Source organism: Zosterops lateralis (genome assembly GCF_965231275.1).
Source record: "Zosterops lateralis genome assembly, chromosome: 15".
Classification (NCBI taxonomy): domain Eukaryota; kingdom Metazoa; phylum Chordata; class Aves; order Passeriformes; family Zosteropidae; genus Zosterops; species Zosterops lateralis.
Window position 1 is genome coordinate 8571313 of NC_139775.1, and position 21404 is coordinate 8592716.

Genomic DNA, 21404 nt, shown 5'->3' on the forward strand with positions numbered 1-21404 from the left:
TGAACCTTTGCACTTGGACGTTGAAGGAAAAATTTATCCTTGACATAAAAATCAATCACATTAACAGTGCAACTTTCCAAACTCCTGCAGGTTCACTCCAAAGAGAGCACTAATTCTTTTTTTAACTTTGAATGAGTCAGATAAAGTGTCTACTCGGGGCTTTGTTTGCAGGAATTAAATATTTATGTGAGATCCCTGAGAATTTTATGTAACAGCATTTAGCAGAAAATTAATGTTCCCAGCCAATTTTTATTTGAATTTGTATTCAACACCACAGCTTTTTTCTTATGGTATTGTATTGTAGCAACTGCTTCAGAGCTCCCAAACTTGCTCTCTTCCAAACTAGGAAAATTTGGCAAATTGAGCAGAACTTATGAGATATTTAAAACAAAAGGATAAATGGCAACGGGAAAAGTTGCAAGCTGATGAATAATCTGAAAGCTAAAGGAAGAACACCTTAGCAGAAAATGTTACAAAGAAGTAATTTATTCCTTCACAGAGTAATAAGTCTCTATGAGATAAAATTCAATTATTAAAAAGTTTCCCATCCCTGCAGTTCATGGATTGGTTTTAACTACCTTAGTTAGGAAATGGTGGCATTTTGTTGCCAATATAACATTTCTGAGAGCAGCAAACAGCAACAAGTACCAAATCAAGTCTGTAAATCAATCTGCTGAGAGACAAGAAGTGCTAAACAAATCAAAACTCCTAGTAAATAGTATGCTGTGGAATATCTCTTCAAACAAAGATGGATGCAGAGTAACAGAGCTCTGAAGACAAACTGGTAGAACAGTGTAAAGGTAAGCTCCACAAAGTACAATTTCAGGACATAATAAAGCAGCTCTAACAGTCATGCTGTCAAGTCCAAGAGGTTTTAATAGAAAGCAAGCAGCCTGCCTCTGATGTTAGCTCCACAAAAGTTCTAGGACCAATTACATTTGTTAAAATAGCAAAATAGTCATTTGAAAGAGGCATTTTCCTGAACTATTTAGATGCAGGAAGGAAGAAAAGAAAAACTGAAAATCTGGAAGTGTGGGGAAAGCTGCACCTAAACATTTCTTTTGTAACAAACTGCAGTTTCCTGAAGTCAAATAGATATTTATGTGCAAAGCTGCACATTCTCCTCTCTGGGTTTGTTTGCTTTGCCTTTTTTACAATGCAGACCATCGTTACATGTTACACAAAAGCCCCTGAAAAACCCCACTGGGAGTGGGGGGCCTCTCAGTGCTGAACATATAGTAAAATGACATTCCTGCTTCAAAGAAAACCTACAAGATCCAAAGAGACAAAAGACTCAATCCAGAAAGAAAATGAGGCACAGAGGCCACCAAAGGCCAGCAAGAATAAAACTTCCGAGTTCTGTCCCCTTGCATGCAGTATTACCCCTGCAGAGTCAAGAGGTCTCCCAGCATCAACTGAGCCTTTCTCCCACTCCCAGTAATAAACCGCAGCATCCTCTGAAGTCAGGAGGAGACACAGGACAATGAGGGAAGCTACTCTTGCACTGTGCAGAACAAAAGTCATCCCTATAGGGTCTGCCTCACAAGGCTTAAGTGTAGAGTTCACTTCTCTACAGGAACCAAGACAAAGGTCACTCTATATTTAATTCAACTGAGGTGAAGTTACTGAAGAGGTGCTGGACAACTTCACTGAGGTCTGAACTGCAACTCGTAACATTAATTTGAAATTCTTGCTAGAACTCAGAAATTCAAGGTTTATTAAATTATCAATGCTTTAGTAATCAAAAAATAATTCAGGCTATGAATTAATTTGAAATTATAAAACTAGAGACTCTTCACATGGTATTAATTTATCCGTCTTTGGATGCTTTATCATGAATAGTGATTGGTTCATAATATATTCTTACCCTAAGATAAGAATTTTAAACATGGTTTAAAATTCTAAAGACAGCATTACCAACTGAAATGTGGCAGCAAGAACTAATTTAAATAGAGGACAAATAATGAATACAGTGATAGTTTCTGAAAAACTGCCAGATAACAAAGAAAAACAAACAAGGTCAGCACCTCACTTGCTATGTCATCTCGTATTTCTCCAAGTTTACTACAAGACTTAATTTGGAGCATAAAATAATAGGCTTCTCTAACTGCAAACATGTTTTACTTTCTGAGAGGAGGCTCAGAGGTCATTGCACATTACACTTTCCTGTCACATCTGTCCTTTCAATTTTTTCAAGCTAGAAAGATGCCAACAGGAACTACAGGTGCACAAGAGTTACTTTGTGCATTGGCTCCTGTAAGGTTTAAACTGGCATCACTCCTCCCACCAAGGGATAAGTTTTTACCTCAGCTGAGGTTACAAAGTTCTATCCAGTATCACTCAACCATGAGATGCTCCACACACTCCTTACCCAGAGGACACTCAATCCTTTCTTCACGATGACATGCCCTGTCTGCTACTGAGAAGCACCTGATACATACAGGGAAAACACTTCTTCAGATCTCTTAAAAGTAGAGGAAGAAAAAGCAAGCCAGGAAAGAAGGATCAGCTATTTATTTGACAGAGAGGGTTTTAATACAGCTTTTAAAACAAGGCTATAATCTTGGTGATACAAAGAAGTGTTACCAATCTTATTGCAGCTTTTAGAACCTCAGAAGAAACTCTCAACAAATGCATTGCAACAATAAAAATGGGTAATTTAGTTTGAGTATTTATTTATAATCTTTCAGGCAATGGCCAATCATGGCAGGATGCTGCTTGTCACATTCTGACAACTTTCTCTAGCAATGTCCTGTCAACAGCTCTGGAATGGAATTGCTCATTACTACCCTGCAGACTCATCATTCCTCACCTCTTTATCATCTCTTTTGCTGATAACTTCTAGCAGACCAGCAAGAGCTCATTTTCCTTTGCAGAAACTGAACTGTTTATGCTCCAAACTCCTGATGACACAAACATAAACACCGGGGGGGGGGGGCGGATACAGAAATTGGCAAAAGATGGGCAGGATCCCACTACAAACTCTATAACCAAGGAGACTGCAAATAAATACAGGATATCACACCTTTATGCTGTTAGAAAGGTCAGCAGATTATCTACATTTGTTTTAGATAAAGACAGACTACTTCCCTTTCCAAATCTTTACGTTATTGTGCTTTCTCTTCCAGTTATGAAAGAAAAAATTGTGCCAATTATGTACTTTGTCATGGAGTGAACATGCAACAAAACTTAGTTGGCAGTCTTTGTTATAAATACCAAAGGAAAAAAGTTTCAAAAAGGAAAAAGAAGTAGCAGGCAGACACCACTTCTCAAATAAGAGTAGGAAAATTTAAAGTTCCTTTAAAAAAAACCTGAAGGCTTTACACAGCTTTAACCTGAAATCAAATGTGACAAGAGCTTTTGGATGTGCTGCAAGAGACTAATAGCAACAATTTTGTTAAGAATAAAAAGCTGGTTTGTCACAGCAGCACAACTCTGTGCACAGCCTATATCTCCAAACACCTGCGTATGAATACAAATTTCATCTTGTTATTTGTTGAAGTTCTTTTCTCTCAAGATTCACTCTCCACAGATTTAGTGTCCTTGTCTTCCTCTATGCAACAAAACAATGTTCACTGGGAATCTAAAGCTGCTTCATGCAAGCATCAAAGTCCTACATCAGTCTTTTTATACAGCAGCTGGGGTGGGCTGACACCCTACTGCCTTTCAGGGAGAGCCTTCACCCTTTGATCTCAGCTTCACACAGCAAGAAATCTCCACCACCATACAGATATGCATATACATGCACATAAACATATCTGTGTATATGTATGCATATATGTACACATGCATATATAAATAAGGGTGGCTGATTTGTCAACAAATGGGGTGTAAGGGAGCACTTATTCTAAGTGCATTTGTTTACACCATATTTGAGACAAGTGCATTTCATAAGCAGGGAGAAAACTCCCTAAATGCTTTGCATTGGCAAAAGAAGCCTAAACATCAGCTCAGGAGGTTGGTGCATCTGCCAGGGTGTAAATGTCACAGCACAGAACACTGCACTGCCTCAGCTTAGGGCAGAGCTTGTGCTGCCTCTTCAGCGATCTGAACCAAAACTGAACTTGATTTAAAGTATAAAACGTTAAAGGAAACATCAACCTGAGGTTAGAGAACAAAATGTCAACTTGGTGAAAAGCTCCAGGTGACTTTGACTGCAGTCAGTCACTACCAATCACTACTAAATATTTCAGGGCTTACAGCTGTGCCAGGACTTTATAACTCAAAGGACAAATGCTGGAGCAAACAAGCCTTAAGGTGAAATCTTAACTCCTTCAAAGTAATAGGTAGGACCTGATGATCTCAAAGGTCTTTTCCAACCTAGTTAATTCTGTGATTCTGTGATTTCATAATCGGGAATTTTTTCACCAGCTTCAGAGGAGTTGAGAATTCACTACATATTTGATGCCACATAATAAAGGATAATGGACATTGTAATTTTATTTTAACTAATAAGAGATCTTGAAAAAATGGAAATTAGAAATATCAAGCACAGTGTCCTTGAGCCCAGCTAACACAAACATTAACATCACATAAAGCTCCTGCACAGTGATGTGGATGAATCACACACAAATGTCTCAAGAACAGTATTTCACCTACAGCCTGGGCTCACTACCTGTCTGCCCTTTGATATTCCAACAGACCACAAGCACAGACATGTCCCACTAAGGCCAGAACATTACCCTGTGATACCTGTACTAACTTTCAGCTCCCCTAGAAACTCTAGTCTCCATAAAGGAGAATTCGACATCAGAAAATTCACAGTTTTCCTAAGAAATTCCTTCCACATTTAATTGTTTTTACTGTTAATACAGTTTATAGTATTTCAAACACTGTTTTCAACCTTCCCACGACACCATACCATATTAAGCCCTACATATCATTGTAGGGCACAAACTGCAGCACTCTTTGAGATGTTGATAACCCCTCATTCATATTATTCAATATCTGAAATGACTGGGACTTCATATCAAACATGAAGCATTTGCCAGGGTCCCTTGCTGCACAAATAAGAGCTACATGCCAGAAACACATTTCCAGAGGCAATATGCTAAGCACGAGCTAAAAGACACTACAGAGTATGTAAGTGCATAATGTGAATTTCTACATCCACTTTCTTTTGCTATTGATCAAAGTTGGTCTATCTCTGCAAAAAGGTGACAAAACTGTTACTCAAATGCTCAGAAACAATGAACTATCTTTGTTCAGAAAAAGGGACGGAGGAACAGAAGTAGAGATACACATCAGTGAGAATAAAAAATGAAAGGGAGAACAGGAAAATCTGATCTTTAGAAAGAAGAAAGGTGCGAGCAGAGAGGGAGCACAGATGTGGACATGAAAGCAGGTTTCTATGGCATGCTAAGGGAGGATGCAAACAGAAAGTTCATCTCTGCACCAGTGACAAGTTGTCCTGCAGGTGAACCAGCCACGTTGTGTGGGGTGGCTGAAGGTGCAGCCTCCAGCATTTCTGACACAGCCCCAGGCAGGGACAGAACACTGAGCTGAGCTTCCATGTGCCACTGCCCGGGGCTAACAGCAACTGCAGCCCAGCCTGGCGGGGGAATAAACCAGCCAGCTTCCAACACAAAGGGAGATTTGGGCATAAGCACAGCAACAGAGTCACCAAGAAGTCAGGAGTTGTAGCATAGTAACAGAAATCAACTGCTCTAAAATAATTTAATCCTACACACGTTGCTTTGAACTTCTCACGAGCAAAGTGACTGAAGTTACCTTCCAGTAGCAACTGATAGCTCTAAAAATCCATGAAACACATAGTCTGAAATCATTATTAAAACACCAGTTCTCACAAACATATGTCAAGTGTTTCTTTTTTAAACAACAGCAGTGATAGACCCTAAGCGATCAGATTCCTCAAGCTTGCCCTAAAGCCTTAACATACTCCTGGCTGTCCTCTACAAACCATGACCTGTCTGTAGGCAAACTCTGAGAGCTGTCCAAGATCAGGGCATCCTGCAGGCACGCTCTGCTCCCCAGGCACATGTGGCTGTGGCACAGCTCCACTGAAAGATCTGGACATTGTTTCTGGATTCCCCTTAACACCTACACTGTCCAGCTCTGCTCTATAAGCATAAAGATCTTACTCTCACAAAAAAATGTCTAAACAAGGAAAATAGGTGCAAAAAGAGCAAGAAGGGAGGCAACTTGAGCAGTACGCAAAGAGTTGCTTTGTCACAACACACAGATTGAAATCAATCCAGAGTTACTCCTCTTTCATCATGTGTAGAAAGTTTCTTACAAAATTGTTATAACTAGCATAACCTGAGTTTACCCAGAATTAAAACACCTGTGAAGGTTTTCTGTACAGCACTGATTCTGATTCTGGTTTTGTTCAACTATGAGCCACATAACTGCCCCTCAGAACAGCAGGCAAATATCTGTTCATGTGGTCATTCCTCCAAGGATGGGTCTTGACCTCAGCAGCACATTGCAGCATCTTCACAGCATTTCCATCTGGCAAGAAATGAGCTTTTGGCTAAATTAAACACCTCTGGGTAATTCATTAGGTGGTTAATAAACTGTTAACACCAAAGGTACTATTCAGCAAGCCTGTTCAGCTTCACAAGATGTTTCCTTGAGTAGGACTGAATTGTTTGGTCCACAGATTTCTGCACACAGAAGTTGCAGCTGAGCAATGCCTTGAGTAGTGTCTTCTTATGAACTGTATCACCGGCGAGGAAACATCTGTGTTCATTTTGTTTATTCAGCAACCTTTGGAGCATTAGGGATAATAGAAAAGCTTTTTCTCAAGGACTTATGCTCACAGTCAGCAGCTGGAATGGCCAAAGGTTTGTGGGTTTGTTGGGGTTTTTTTCCTTTTTCCATTTCATACACACACAGAAGAACTACTTAAGGAGACTAGTAATCTTAAAAGAAATATTAGGTTTGCAGCTAGGTATGTTCAGAAGATACTCTTATTTATGCTGATACATGCATACATACATACAACTGACTTCATAAATATCTGTATTAAATCCTTAAAAATAAAATGCATAGAATTGAAGCAGCATAAGCTGCTTCCACTACTGGCAAGTGAGTGTGGAGCTGTAGGAAACGTCACCTTTCACTGACTTCCTCCAGGCTGAGCACAGGTTTTGGGCCACAGATGTATGCAGCTCACAGAAAAATTACCCCAATTACTGATGTAGCAGAAAGAAGATAAAATGAGTTCCATCCACCAACTGCTCCAAAACAGAACCAGCTGCTGCAAAGTGAGCCAGACACAACCCCAGCCTGTAGCACTGGTAACAAATTCTAACCATCACTGTCCAGACCTGGACCACCCATCCCACCAAACCAGGGTCTATCAGACAGCTGAAGCAAAAGGGTCTCTTCTCCTGGGGCAGGAAAGGTGCCTGCACAACCCACCTGTCTACCTCGAGGGCTGCCAACTCTTTTGTTAACCCACAGTTTCAGGTTTGGCTCAAACAACTTCAAGACTCTCAAAATGAAACAGAGAAAAGAGCTTGCCTGCTTCTGGGAATCCTGCACAGGGTGATGCCAGGCACATGACTTACACTCAGAAGCTGTAAGCAACAGCCACTTTTTGCACTGGTATTGGATAAGAATTTGTCACAGCAAAGTACATTTATGCCATCTCCTTAGTCACAGTAATCCCCAACAGATATTGTGGCAAAAAAACCCTCCCAAGCTTTTATTCAAATGCACCTTCTCTTCTGCATTCCTCAGCGAGTCACTCACCAAGTTAAGAATGCCCTTTAAACCTTCAAACTCCTTTGGGTGACTGCTCTATCCAGGACAGTCACCCTGCCACTAACAAAACCCCAAACAACACACAGACACAGATGTGTGGCAAACATCACTCCTCAGTGCATCTTCAATCCACGTGTTTGTTGTCTGCCAGGCACTGGTACACACAAACCTGGGCCCTGTGCAGTGACTCAGGGTTTCTGTTTGACTGGGAAGCAGAGACAGCCAGCCTGTGTTTTCCTCCTCCACGAGAGGCCACACAAGCAGCATTTCTGTAAAGTTGGGAGCTGAATCTACATCCACTTGCTGTCACACAGACAGAGCACCTTTCTTCTAGACCCTGAGGCTTTGTTTTATTTTTCATCAAAGTTAGGTCCATACAATCATAGCATCATTTAGGTTGGAAATGACAGTCAGATCATTGAGTCCAACTGTTAAAAACACCACAAACCAGCCACTGAAGCTGACACACTGTACAAGCTGACCTGAACATCAATGTTTGCATAAACTTCAACATAAATGCTTGCAGTTTAATCTCATGCTGGCAGATGCCTGGGCTGATCATCACTTATGGGTAATTTGGATATCTTCTTAGGTGGGGATCAATATATTTAAATTAAATTCTAACACAGGTAATCCACTTGAATACAAAGCAGGCATTTTAAATCCATTCAGAAACCCCACCAGCTCCCTTCAAATCTGGCCCAAGGAAGTCCACACTGAAGCAAACGACCTCTAAAAAGCTGAGTGAGAGAATCAGAGCTAAAGCATAATGCAACAGAGATGGATTCAACACACCTGCCATCAACACAGTATTTCCATAATGCAAAATTCAGAGCGCAGTCTTCCTGCATGAGCATCCTTAGTAATTCAGCATGGGATTAAATTATTAACATTCCACAACTTTCACTGAGACCAAACACGGCCAGCAGAATATGAAGTGCCCTTAAAAAAAATAAATCCTGAATATTAAGTTTGTGCACTCGTAAAAACACTAAAAATGGAGAGTGATTGTTAAATAATTCCACTACTGCCAAGAGAAGTATGCAGGAACTCAAGCTGTAACTGCCCAGCACCATCAGTCTCTCCTATCACAGGTAATTCCATTCAGAACACAGAACAGAAAAGAATGTTATATGTTAGTTTTACAGAACCAATATTTATAAAACCCACTTAAAGAAATATTGCTATCAAATACTTACTTTTTTTTCCCCCTACTATCCTGGAACACTCTAGGACAACAGAAGAGCCTTTAAAACCCTTTTCATTTTAACAATTTCAATGAAAATACAAAGGCTGCTTTAAAATCTCATCCTAACACAATCATATTCACAAGACTATTCTTGACTGATTTTTTTAATGAAGACACTCCATGGCTCTGAAGAACCACAGGTTACTCTCAGTGTTCTACTTGAGCTTTTACACACCTGCATCTTCATCCTACAGCAAACAACTGAGCACAGTGAAAAAAGTGAAATTCAGCTGACAAAGGTGTCTCAAAATCAGGCCTGTACAAAAATCTCACACATCATGCTTACACAGGATAATGATCAAAGGTGGAAGCAACCCTAAACGTGAAGATTTTCTAAGAGAATCTGCTACTAAAAGAGCATGAACTTGATGAAATGATGACTTGCCACATCCTAGACTTGTTGAAACTGCACGCTGCAAAGCAAAATTATTTCTAAGCAACATTCAGCCTGGAAAATTCTAGCCTGAGCAATTCTTGCTTATATTTGACCACAAATATTTGGCCGCTATGGAATACAGGTATGCATGCATGCCTCTGGTTTGCATGAGAGTTGCAGTTGAATTCAGTTGAGTCCTGAACACGCTTTACTCTAGTAAACAGGAAGGGGAGAAACACAGAAACCACCAAACCACCAACTCTCTACTAAAGAGATGATTCTAACACCTGTGGTATCTCTGTGTTGCTATGAAACTACCACCCTAACCTTAGCAACAGATTTAAACCTTTGAGGATACATTTTGCTCTTTGTGACATAAAACAGACAAATGCTGCAGAAGGATTTATTTTAAGCCAACACAAAACAGTATTTCACAAACTGGACAACACAGGTTAGGAAGAAAGCAATTTACCAATGATAGCAAGCAAGGGAAAAAAAAAAAACCACACCAATTTATTCAATAGGGAAACATTATTTCATAATATATAATAGCATTTCATACTATTTACCAAGTGTGGATAGAGACCTGAAGTACTTTCCTCACCAGTTACCTTAATTCACTTCCTAACCAACACAGTCCCAGCTGAGCTACTGAAAGTCACTGCCACAACTCCCAGTGGCTCCCAGCTGCAGCCTGGACCAGCCTCTGCAACCACTGACAAAAGCTCCAGAAACAGGAGGGAATTGTTCAAGGACAAGGAGTGAGTGAGCACACAAGCTTGTGTTAAAACTCAGAATAATATACAAACATTTACAAGCAAACAAAACACACAGCACCTCGTTCACTGCCTACCACAGGCTTGAAAGGACTGAAGCTTAGGTGGCAGAATTTAGAGCAGAGCCTGGCTAGTTCTGGTAACTAAACTGGAAACACATCCTTGAGGCTGAATCCAGGAGAGTATGAAATTCAAGGGCTTCCTTTCACTTATCCCTTCCAAGTGACACCATTCCATAAACAGAGCATCTGGAGCACAGTGCATGACTGCTGAACACTCTCTGCAAAATTACACTGACACTTCAAAAGCAACAAAACGCTCCAGCAGTTGCTGAGCTGTCCACATTGTCCAAAAACAGAGACATTGAAGAACCATTTGATCTGCAAGACCCTTTTTTTCCTTCCACAGTCATTCATTCAGAGGTCCCTGATATGAGAATTACTGTAAATATACATCAGTGCAACTAGAAAGTGAAAATCTCCTGAAGAACTCAAACTACAGAATAAGCTGTTGGTAACATTCTGAGATCACTGTTCAGTCTGACAGAGTCATGATGGTACTAAAACAGACAAACCCCCAAACCACTCTAAATAAATGCATCAAATTTGTCTGAAATCTTTTAACTTATATATTTGGTTGTATAATAGCAAACAAACCCTGTAACAACTTTCACATGAAATACCTTTAGGTGAAATTCTGCTGTGTGAAATACATGCATAAACCCATGGATCCCATAGAACCTGCAGAATTAAGAGTCCCAGGCTACACAAACATACCCAAAATTCCAAATTAACCTGGTTCTTTCTCTGCATCAACAACCTCTTAAAATGGCTATTAGTTATGAGACTTGCTTCTGAAAAATCCCTGTCCTCTGAAAACACAACAAATGCATTTATATTTATCCAACTTTTAAACTGGTTGTGCTCTCACAGCTCCCACAGAGCCTTACAGCTGACCTGACTGTTTGTTCTTCCCCACACAGAAGCCTGTCCTGCAATATGAGCTTGTCCTCCTGCCCATTTCATGAGGCATTTCACTGAAGCCCTAACCAAGGGAAGCAAGCACCCCTAAACGCATACTCTGGATGCCCATTGCAGCTTCACACAGGAGGGCAGGAAAAGGCCAGTGCAGTCTGCTTTCCGTAGACATCCATGTATGAAAAAAATCAACTTCAAAAGAAAGCAAAGAGAAAAAACATCGTATTTTTTAACTGGCGGTTGAGGGCGAGGAGCAGAAATCTCTGTTTACACTGTCTGTGAAGTGAGCAGGTTTGAGACCATCTTCTCCTAATAAATAGTCATTAATCACTCACACTCACTTAGCACAGGAGACGACAGAGTGGCAGCCTGGCCAGTGTCAATGTTTAATATTGAATTAGATTAGAGAGGCCCAGGACAGTGTCATCATAGCTACAGTGCTACCTGCAAAACCTACCCAACCTTCCTTTGGTTTCAGTATCCCTGAGGCCTGACCTGGGCTTTGGGAATGAGATGATGTGGTCTGGCTATGAAACATCACAGAGCTAACTACAGGAAGCCAGATGGCCAGGAGCTTATTGTACCACTTCATCACTGTACTGCTATCAATGGTAGATGGGTAAAACACTATCACCCATTTTGATCACATTTCTGTTATTAGAACACGAACACGGGGGTGATGAGCTGCCTGCAGGGCAGACTGCACAGGAATCTCCAGCCCTCTCCTGGGGGGACCCACCCAGCACACGGGCACTGCCATGGACTGGCACATGACGTGCCAAAAATACACACACAAACATCCTCATTTGTGTGCACAGAGCTGGAGGAGCAGGACTCAGATGGCTTTACAAGAATATTTCATAATCCTCCTCCCCCTGTCCTCTACTCAGTTAGCAGCTCAGTCAGAGCCAACTACAGCTATAATTATTGTCATAATTATTATTTTAATAAGAATCAATGACTTATCAAAATATTGCGCTGAAGACTTTCACGTCTTTTGTTGTAAGGCTGCCAAAAAGGCAGTTCATTGCTGAGGTGCTGCTCCATGTACTCTGCTAGCAGGCAGCACCTCCAAGCTTCTATTTCTGCCACTGAGTGACTAAACTCAGTTCTAGAGAATGCCAAAATGTAAGCAGTTTGAGACACAGTAGCTGTGCAAAGGATTATTATTCTCATAGTGCATACACACTAACAGCTTTGTTTACTACAGTCACTCCTCTTCTGCTCGTTTCCTTGGTTTTACACACTGTGGGACAAGTTGCTGAACTTAGATGCCATAAGGTAGCCACCTGAATACTTATTTACATATTTAAACAGCTGTCAGGCACCCACAGCAAGTTTCAAGAGCAGAAGCAAGCCTGTAAACATCTAAGTCAACACAGTTAGGTGCCTAGATCTATCCCAGCCAGCCAAATGTGGATCTCTGCAGACAAGCTGCTAGTTTTCATGAGAGTAGTTTTTTCTATAAGGGAGGATTAGCTTGATAACAGATTATTTTTTATTGACATGCCTGTTCAAGATGACTCCAATCCAGATCTCTGGTAATGCTCCATTTCCACAGAGAAGTCCAGTTTACATTTTCATAATTAGGAGATAGCCATTTATTTAATTACAGCTCCAGGTACACTGTCACAATGAGGAAAACAGTTCCTTAAATAACTAATGACACTGGCAACTGTGGGACTCCTCATCAAGGGTGGCCAGTTGTCACCCTGCTGAGTTCACAGGTGGAACACCTAGGACTCTGCTGGCCTCTGTGACAGACAGTTGTGCAATTCTAAAGAACAAAAAAAATTCCCCTGGAAATGTCATTTTTCAGGTCTGTTGTGCCTCTCCCAAGTATGGGTCAGCAGGCTGGATGTAGTTTCAGGGAGCTTGCTTCACTTTAGTCAATACAGTCTCAATGACCTCAAACGCTTTTTCTTTGAAAGAAGACATTTTAACTGAACCAGGTGTGCTCCTGAATCAGGGAGAAAGCAATTATAAAGAACAAAGATAACGAGAAACAGGTTGAGTTTTAAGAACAAAATGAGAGACATCTCAGAAATTCAGACAGCATGAAATCCAAACTGATCACCACAAAAAGTCAGCAAACAGCACCAACTCAAAGAAAAATATTCAGATTTCACCAATAAAACTGAACCAAAAAGTACATCCAAAGGGCAAGCAAAGGCTGCAGCATGAAGTAGAAATGAGTGTCCATGACTCATTCAACCAAATCCAAGTTAAACTGAAGTTTGCAGTGTCATTCAGCTTTGTAGAATTGTTTTAAATAAGCATCCCACTTACTCTCTAATAATAGAACAGCAACAGAACAGTAGCTTGAAAACAAAATATATGTGGGAAGCATTCACGATCTGACCTCAGAGTCAGCCACACACTAGTGTGAAATCTTTTTTAGCTAACTTTTTAAATTAACTGTTATTCATTTATTGGTTTGATTTCATCATTAAAAAAAAAAAAAAAAAAAAAAAGAAAAGCAGCAAATTATAGATGTGTTATAAATAGTTTGTCCCTTGGAGGAATTCTCTAATCATCTCTAAAAATAAGAAGTCATAAGATTTCAGTGTCCTGTACTGACCCTTTCAGTACTGAGCAAGGTTACACTGTATATATGTTTAGGTAATGATACACGTTGCTCAATTTTTATATCCATACAGTTAAAAAAGCCTGGTCTCTTCACTTCTAGCGCATACTCATACTCAGTAAAGCATTCAGTCCTGTGCTTGTTGTAAAGCTTGGGAATCACTCCATAGGGACCACAGGTCCACAAGGCATCAGAACCATTTTGTGCTTCCAAGCAAAGCCTGAAAATATCCTCTACTTGCCCAAAACTAGCTGGGCAGCCAATTTACAATACCAGCCTCTTGCTGCATTCTTTCTTGGTCCATCTATGCTAATCAATCCTTACACTCATCCCACCCCCAGGCTGTACAGTGCCAATCACAGAGAAATTCTGAGTGGTGAGTGGGAATCACTGCCGCAGGGTTTGTGGAAGTCCTGAGCTGAGCAGGTCCCCAATGGTAATCCTGCAGAGTTCCATTTGTGACTCTAGTTAACTGCTGGCAGCTCTAACTTGTTATTCAGACTGTAAACTCTTCAAGACAGGGACCTTTCCTCACATGTGTCTGTGAAACTTCTAGTGCCCAGATGGTGCCAGGCAAATGAATAATAATTATATTTTCATGTAGACCATTATTGTGCATAATGTAAATTACTTTCACTGATCCAAGAGGAAATAATTTTCTCATTTCGAAATAAAAAGAGAGAGTAAAAATAATGATTACTTGTTTGATGCTATCATTATAACAATAATTACATTTGTGGGTCCAGAATCCCCAGCTGGTCTGTACTGACTTTAATGGAGTTACACCAATGGATGGCAGCTGACAAGCTCCTGGTCCAGCTGAAGACCTCAACTGCTTCACAAGAGCAGATTACTTCAAACCCACACCACTTCCATGAAGGATGGGATGTTAATTAAACCCACTTTGTAGACTGGGGAAGACAAACACCAGACCTGGCATCAGGAGAAATGGATTCCTACACGCATGGCAGGTACCTGAGCATCACTGCCATGGCCCCTGCCCTGCTGGCACAGAGGAACAGGCTTCTGCATTGATTCACACCTCAAATGAGCTGAATTGCCTTCTGGAGATACTCTGCTCATGAGAAGGCCTCAGACCCCACATGTTTGTGAGATTCAGCCCAGGCTTAAGCACCCAAAAGGAAACAGCCAAAACCGGCAGCACCAAGTGGGAAAGGGAAGAATAAAGTTGGGACCTGCAAGGGTTTGGCTCCTCTGGAGGAGAGAGACAAAAACCACAATTATCAGACCAAAGAGGATCAGTCTGGAGTACCAATAACTGAAAAACCCAAAACTACCTGTCACCCTTAGCTATGTGGCCCTAAGCACTTTGCTAAAGATGTCAAGAGGTTACAAGATAGTAGGCAACCAAGACTTTAACTTGCCCTTGTCCCACAGAGCTGTCTCCCATTCAACATGTGTTCTGTGGAGCAGCACCAAAGACCTACCATTACATAGAAAAAAATTAAGGACTGAGGCTCCGAATCTAAAAATCAGACTCAAACATTTGAAACTGCTAGTCCTCAAACTCCAGTCATACAAGCAGTATACACAGCAGAACCCATGTGCCCTCTGAGGATTTTCACAGGGATACTCCTGCCCCTGCCCAAATCAGACATCCCATCAACCTAAGTCAAAATAAAAAAAAAAAAAAATACAGGCCATTGTGCTCCAATTAGAGTCACTGCAAAAGCTTCAGTGAAGTGCCATATCTAATTTTAACACTATAAAGAAAAATCAGGAAGTATTTGATTAAAATTAATCCTTGAGGTTATATAATTTGACTGTTGCTGCAAATTAAGATCACTTTATGCTTTCATTGTACTCTTGGCCCTTCAGCAAGCACTAATAAGATGCCATATCACAGATCACGGACTTCCAATGCTGAGAGGAAGAAATATTTTGAAAAATGTTTCTGAATAGAGCCAAAACATGTGGCAGGTAATGAGAGCCTTTTACACCAAAAGTACCCATTTTGCAATAGCTGACAGGAAGTAAATGGGATTTGTATGTCCCCTGCACAACAGCTGGTCTTCTCTTGCTAAAAAATTAAAACGCTTCTATTTCAAAGGGAACATCTGCAAAATCCCATCACACATTAAGGAATAAAAAACCCACACAACAATAAATACACCAGTAGCCTGGAAAAGGCTTCCAATCCATTTCATAGAACACATTCCACCCTCCCTGAGGAGAAGATGCTTAACAAGGTAACTGCTGCAGGAGACCAGTAGTCTAACCTGACTCTAATACTCCCCTTAAATGATGCGTACTTTAGTTCTCTTGATGCAAAGATTTGTTTGTTTTACTAACTTGTGCCTTGTTAAGTCCTAAGACTTTGTAAAAATTATTATGCACCTTCCAGCTGCAGATGTATTGTCTCCCCCTTTGCCATTACTACATGATGAGTTGTATCCGTTCTCCTTCTCAACTGTTATTAAAGCCATATTGCAGCATGATTAAGCTCCTGAAAATAAGTAAAACTGTACATAACAGTCAAGTCAGTACTATGGTCCCATCCTCTAAGAAATTTATAATTTTTTTGCCACATAATAGCTCAATGCTAATTATTTTATTCACAAAGGGTACCTTAACTAAGCTGTTTCGCTGAGTCCAGTGTACTAGAAGTTTAGAGACTTGTTTTCCAGAGATTGATTCATTCTGGACTGAAGTTTAACACACAGATTATCAGCTCACATTAAGTTTCTTCGCACTTTTCAGGTATGGAAATTTTTCTGAAAACCAGTTTTCCCTCATTTCCTGTGTTCAGATTAAATTACTGAGGCCACAGGTCTACATTAACAAGATACTTAGAGTGGAATATATTTAAGTAGCTACCATTTGATCATGCCTACATATATGGAACCCATACATTCACTGATTTAAGCAAACAAAAAAAAAAAATCAGTGATGGAATAGTTCCTTTTTTCTCGAAAACTCATTTGTTTTATGGAGCTTAACAGCTTAACACTTAAGAGCAGCTCTGTAGAGTGAACTCCCAGGGACTACAGTGACTCTTCCAGAAGCCCAGTTCCTCACAACAGCAGAGGTGAGGAATACATCCTCCTCCAACACACACCTGCTGCCACCCCTGTGCAAAGCTGTGCTTTAGTGCTGCTGCTGCACTGAAAGCTGTGCTCCATGCAGAAACAAAGCTGTGCTCCATGCAGAAACTCACTTGTCCTGTACCTCCCACACGGATGCTCGGCAGAGGGGAGGTCCAGGCTGTGTGTTTGTTTCTGGCAAAACAGTGCTGGGAATCCACCTGCACAACCTAAATAAACATTCCAGGGGCACATACACTTCAAAAGAAAACTCTCATTTCCAAACCTGAAAGAATCCCAAGTGTTTGTATGATACACAAGGTGAATTCTGCACCGGTCTTAGTTTGGGGAAGCTTTTGGAAAAGGCTGAGGGAAATAACTGATGGATGAACCTTAGAGAAAGCAGAGTAAAATCTCCTGAGTTTTCTTTCCTATATGATTTCCACAGTGTTTTCCAGCATTAGAGCTTCTACTTTGGTTGTAGTTACAACAACTGATCACAGTTTTTATAACCCTTAGCATGGAGCAGAGCAACCCCTGGATGCCTTTCCTAGCTTCAGTAACCAACAGGGATTACAGAGTTTAGGCACATTTTAATTACATTTTGCTTCGCGCACCTTTAACCTGGGAGAGCTCAGCATGCATCACCTGGAAGGAAAAAGCAAGAAAAAACAATTGAGCGCATTCAGCTGATCAATCCATGGATGACACAGCCTCACTCTCCACACTGCTGGGAGAAGAAAAAACTACATTTCCCACTACAGATATGACATGAAGGAGAGGCACTGGTGATCCTCAGGACTGTCCTCCCTAGCTTAACTTCTGCTTGGAATTAAAACTGCTCACTGACCCCAAACACACTTTCTTTTCATTCTACAGTTCTCAACATTTGAGCTATCAATATGTTTGGTTCCTTTGACAGCTTCATGCTGCAAAAAACCATCATTTTATTAAAAGAACACACTAAATTTCAGACTGAAGAAATGCTTTGATCCCACACCAGCAGGCTAGAGCTATATCTCAACCAAACTGACAGTAACAGTGCACTGGCATTTCTGCTTTATGGCAAACAGGCAGTAATGAAAACTCAAGGCTGCCAGGAGGCTCAAAGGAGCAGCACATTCCATGTTCAACACCCAGTTCCAAGGCAGCAGCCACAGCTGGGCAGCACAAGTGCATCCCTGTGATGCAGAACAGCCTGTCAGTGCAACATCACAGCAGCAAATGCTCTGCTGTCACATCCCTCTCTTCCTCAGCAGCCCCTAAGCAGGGACTTGCATCCCATTTTCTTCCCTTGGGCTCCCAACACACAACATCCACAAGTCCCTTCCACCATCGCCAGCAGGCTGCATTAAAGAAACCCGACACTGAGCAGCATGCTTATGGTATTTTCACAAAAAGCTGTTGCGCTCTTTTCAAAGATAAAGACCCTTCCATAAGAATCAGTCCATTCTCAGAAGGGAGCTTAATTCTTCTGTGCTTTTGACACTTGAGTTATGCAGCATGAATAAGGCTTGTGCAAAGGGTGCAGCTGCAAGAACGGCTGCAAGTACCCACTGAAATCAGTGCTAAAGATATATAGCTGAGACTTCTTTAGAAGTATCTATAAACTGGTTTAATTAAATATGGAACAACTACAGGAAACCGCTTATGACTAATGAAAGCTCCAGATGTAGCTGGTCAGGGGATCTAGCACAGTAAGTGTTTTCACTTGCAAAATTGCTCAATTCAAAATTGTTTCTTCTGCCAAGTTGGCAATTCCCATTCAATTACATACAGGTACAGTGGCAAACCTTTTACTACAGTACAATGTCATTTTATCTACCAAATGATAGTGTTTATTGCATGTATCTGACAGCATTTAATAAAAACCTAAATATCTTTTAAACACCTGGTTCAAAGGATTACATTTCTTTTCCTGCAGACACAAATTACCAAATCCTCACATTACTTATACCTAACTCAGTAAAGCAAAATAGGCACCTCCATTTCAGTCCTGTACACAGGACTGAGACAAATTAAAAACAAGATAAATAAAAGCACTCTAGCCTCATATGGCAACTTTCAGACATAGATTTGAGCACTGCCAAGTGTCCAAAATCTGGTTTGCATAACTATTTAGCATAAAGGCTCATATAAGGGTAGTTAGCAGAGCACAGAAAAAAGTACAAAAACCATGATCAAGTACTACATCACAGATGAACATTTAGCAGCCTTGTAAAAATACACACCTCAAAATGTATTAAAACTCACCACTCCGCTCACAGACCAAAGACACATTGAAATTAATGCTATTTTTGGTTAAAAATGCAAGACTGAGAAATCTTTGAAAAATCCTTGGAGGGCCCCTCAGATGCGCTTAACCCAAGACATGTGGATATAATGGAACCACTGTATTCACACCAGTCAGCTTCTCCAACTGTTGCAAACCAATTCGACATACACAGACTATGGGAAACTCGGGATTGAGAAGGATACTAACTTCGCTTGAATATTACATAAATTGCATCGTAATGTGCAAACAAAGCAACAGAAAAAACATCTTCCTTTATATAGATGATGTACAATTCTATTTCTCATAGATTTTCCTCGTGAACCGACTCTGAAATCAAGACTGGTAACACCGGCAAGACTGGAAACTTTACCTACCAATGTAATACAGGTGACAAGTTTTTAAGGCAGAAGGCCTTCTTTTAAGGCAGAAATTGCACAAAGCCAATTTCCCTATCACTTTTCCACCAAGCACACACTGCAGTCGATAGAGGGATACTTAAGTGTGAGGTTTTGTATAAGGATGGTGGCCACTTCCCAGCGTGCAGGCTAAGCAAAGCCACAAGTACCATAAAGTCATCTTGAAGAAGCCTTGCCAAATCACCTCTTGACAAAGCACCATTAAGTACACTGCCACTAGCTTTGGGCATATTGTTGCCCTTTTTTTTTAATATCAAAGTCAGACACTGTGGCACAGCCCAGTGTGATCCATACTAGTCATTCAGATAACAAGGGGAAAAATAGGTGCTCTCAGCATGCGTTTTAAAACACGTTTTCTATTCAGAACCCCAGTGCTCCATCTTTAGGTCTTTAATCAAAACTGTATGCAAAAGGCGTGATTCATAACTGCCAGCATCAAAATACTCATTTTCAGAGTCTGCCTGTGGCCAGCACGGAAACAATGAGCACTCGACCCCAATCGTGGCACTCGTTCCAGCACCTCAGGGGCAAACTGGACACTGTGCCAGGACGTTCATAGGACAATTGCTAAGAGCACATGTCCCACATAGCCCAGAGGCCACAGAAGAGGATCATTTCCTCGAAAGCCTGGGCAGCTGGGCTGAAGCTCTAGGTGCAGCCTGCCCTCTCCCGGCCCCCCCCTGCCCAGGTACCAGCGCCCGCCAACCCTGGTGACCCACAGAGGAGGAATCAGGAAGGAAAAAAGCTGGAGAAGGCTGAGAGATGAAAGCATAAAAGACTTGATGGACAGGAAAAGAAGCAGAGGGCAAAGTGCTGGAGGAAAAATAGTGGAGCCTAAATAGCTACATTTATGAACACAGCAAATAGCAAGACAAGCTTATGTGTAGAGACAAAAACTGAATTCAGTAAACTAGAATTTTAAATTTCACATCTAGAAAGCAGAGCAGGATCTGCACACAGTGGATGGGTACGCACTACAAGTTGTCCCAAACGTTAGTGATGGGGCGAGTATTCATGTGCTGGGAGCTCAGCTCTTTTCATCCTTTTGAGGCCAAACCACTCACTGTAATTGACAAGGGTAAGGCATCTCTGAGCACCAAGTTCTTGCCTTCTCTCCCAAGGATGTAAACAAAAATACAGAAACTGACAAAACTAAGCATGCACTTTGAGAGGCATCACTTAATGTAAGCCTCCTGCTAAAAGAATCAAATGAAACCCAAAGGAAGCTTCTCTTGAGCTGGAGAATACTAGTACTGGTGCTACATAGCTGAGGTTTGCAAGAACACAGTTAATTCGCTTTTCACGTGCCTAATAGAAAACCCAAAAATAGAAAATTCAAAAATAGAAAATTCAAAAATAGAAAACTCAACTGGCAATCGAGCCAGATTTGCAACCCCTTGTGGTTTCAGGCCCGAGTCATTTGAATGAAAACCGGGGAGTTCTCGAAAGAACAAGAGACAAGGTCCTCATCCTGTGTGGGCACAGTTTCGGTGTCCCCGAGTTGTCAGCGGTTAATAAAATTATTGCATTACATTTCACTGCCCGTCCCCTCCCGGGCCTGTTAGAGCCGGGCAATACAGAACAGCGCCCGTGCGCTTCGCCGGGTGCAAAAAGCGGAGTATCACCGAAAGAAACCCCCGGGAGGACGGCGTGGGGCGGGCGGCTCTCCCGCCAAGTTCAGGGATGCTGGGATGCCCGCGGCAGGCAGCGCCGGGAACGGGACGAGAGATCCCCCTCTCGGGGGAGGGAGAGGATCCCAGGGATGCATTTTCCGGCTCGGCTCCCGCCGGGCCGGGGCAGGAGCAGGAGCAGGAGCAGGAGCAGGAGCGGCCCCGCAGCGCGGCACCTGCGGGAGGCGCCCCCACGGGCTGCGGGCACCGCCAGCCCCGGGGCCACCGCGCCTCGCTCGCCCGCTCGCTCGCCCCAAGTTCCCCGCGCCGCAGTCCCGGCACAGAAGTGCCGCCAGACGCCGT

General features: G+C 41.6%; 1 protein-coding gene across 1 annotated transcript in view; it reads right to left on the reverse strand.

Moving 5' to 3' along the window:
- The window catches only part of XYLT1 (xylosyltransferase 1), a gene marked incomplete at its 5' end in the record, with an annotated part of 174410 nt that overhangs the window by 152733 nt on the left and 273 nt on the right, over positions 1–21404 (reverse strand). The window lies entirely within an intron of this gene.